The following is a 2,301-nucleotide window of genomic DNA, read 5'->3' on the forward strand; positions in this document are numbered from 1 at the left end:
ACCAGGACAGAAACTCACCCAGGGCAGGAACCTGGAGGCAGGAGCTGATGCAGAGGCCATGGAGGGGTGCTGCTTACTGGCTTGCTTCCCCTGGCTTGCTCACCCTGCTTTTTAAATAGAACCCAGGACCAGCAGCCCAGGGATGGCACCACCCACCTGGGCTGGACCCTCCGCCATTGATCACTAATTGAGAAAATGCCTTACCACTGGGTCTCAGGGAGGCATTTCGTCAGCTGAGGCTCCTTCCTCTCTGACTCCAGCTTGTGTCAAGTGGACACACACAACCGGTGGTACAGTGGGTTGTACTGGAGGTTTTAGGGCAAAAGTCCTGGATCCAGGAATCCAAAAGCGCTAAGCTGGGCCATCCAAGCAGCCCGGCTGAAGAGAGCAGTGGTGAAGAGCAGAGAAAGGTTTTACTGTGTGGGCACGTCAGAAGTACAGATACAGGCCTTCAGTGACCCCAGGTCCCTTTTCCAACGGACTAACGTGATTTAAATAGAGAAAGAATGGGGCTGGAGAGGTGGCCCAGAGGTTAAGAACAACAGCTGCTCTTCCAGAGGACCCAGGTTTGGTTCCCAGCACACGTACGGTGTCTCACAACCTTCTGTAACTACAATGCCAAGGAGTCTGGCACCGTCTTCTGGGCTCCTTGGGAACCATACATGCATGTGCTCTATCGTATGTGTGGGCAAAACACCCATACACATAATTAATAAGAGAAATTTAAAAATAAACGGGAAGAGTAGGGGCAGGGAGTAGAGGTGGTCAGGGTGTAGTCCTGTGGAGCCCTGGGTCTGTTCGTTTCTGGACAGTGATAGTGACCCTCGCTGCCTGGGGTGGGGACGAGGAGCTGGTTCTCTGGGAGCTTACTCATGCACCAGAGACGGTTGCCCTCCTCTGGCCCAGAAGGCTCAGCCGCCCTGTCATCCAAGGTGACTGCAGGTCTCTGAAGAGCAGCAGGCACTGCACTGGGGCCTGGACCAGGGATGATGTGTGAGAAATTGTCCTGACGCAGGAGGTGGTTCACAACTTAACAGAATAAGGGCTAAAGGAAGAGACAAGCAGGTCTGCCTTCGAGTCAGAGAAACTGTGAAATTGTTAAAGTGTGACACAGAGAGAGTATTGATATGTACCTCAGGCTAGCCTCAAAGTGGCCATTCTTCTGCCTCTGCTTCCTGAGCATGGCTGAGATTATAAGTGCATGCCACCAAGCCCGGCCTAAAGGCTTAAAATGGAAGTCTGTATTGTCAGCCGTTAAAGGCATGGGATGAGGGGTCTGTCACCGAGGGGATGGACATCAGTGCCCTGTGCTTCTTAAGGACTGGGAAGGTGCAGCCTGGCAGACTCATGGGGTTTTGTTTGCTTTTTAGGCAGAGTCTTACTCTACAGTCCAGCTTAGCTTTAAATGTCCACTGTAGCCTGAACTGGCCTCAGACTGGCCATCTTTCTTCAGCCTCCCTGGTTCTAACAGTTCCGGACTGTGCCACCATACTGAGCTGGGCTTTCTTGTTTTACTTCTAGGAATGATACATTTTGACCAGTAATTTTTGGAGTTTATATACACATCCCAGTATAATTCTCCAGTCTCTCAAACGGTTTCCTTTAGAAGAAAAATACTATTTGCTTAATCACCGTTACTATTATTTTTAAGTTGATTGAGGAATCGGGTGCAGTGACCTGTCTTGGTCCTTGGCTCTTGGTGACCATGATCTCTGCCTTTTCTCTGGCACAGGGTGGAGCCAGTGGCTCCACAGTTCGTTAGGGAATTCCTATGATTCTTGACGCAGCCTGAGTTGGGTTTTAAAGTTGAGATTAAGTGACTAGCCCGCTCTTGCTTTTGTTGATATTAGCATTCCATTGCAGTGTCCGATGCTTTTTTTTTTTTTTTTTAAAGATTTATTTATTTATTAGGTATACAGCATATATGACTGCAGGCCAGAAGAGGGCACCAGATCTCATTACAGATGGTTGTGAGCCACCATGTGGTTGCTGGGAATTGAACTCAAGACCTCTGGAAGAGCAGTCAGTGCTCTTAACCTCCGAGCCATCTCTCCAGCCCGCAGTGTCCGATGCTTTAACTGACAAACAGGAATTTAATCTCTGCTAAGTACTGGGCTTTTCAAAGCAACACTAAGAGGAAGGGCCTGCTCCGGGGCCAAGAATACAAAAGGAACAATTACACAATGTTTGCTTCCCTTTCAACGCTGAGGACACAGAATGTCAGAGCTGGGAATAAACAGAAGACATTTGAGTGTTTGCAGCGATGGGAGTGGGGTGGTCCTCCAAAATACTTCTGGGGCT

Source organism: Peromyscus eremicus, chromosome 20 (assembly GCF_949786415.1).
Source record: "Peromyscus eremicus chromosome 20, PerEre_H2_v1, whole genome shotgun sequence".
NCBI lineage: Eukaryota > Metazoa > Chordata > Mammalia > Rodentia > Cricetidae > Peromyscus > Peromyscus eremicus.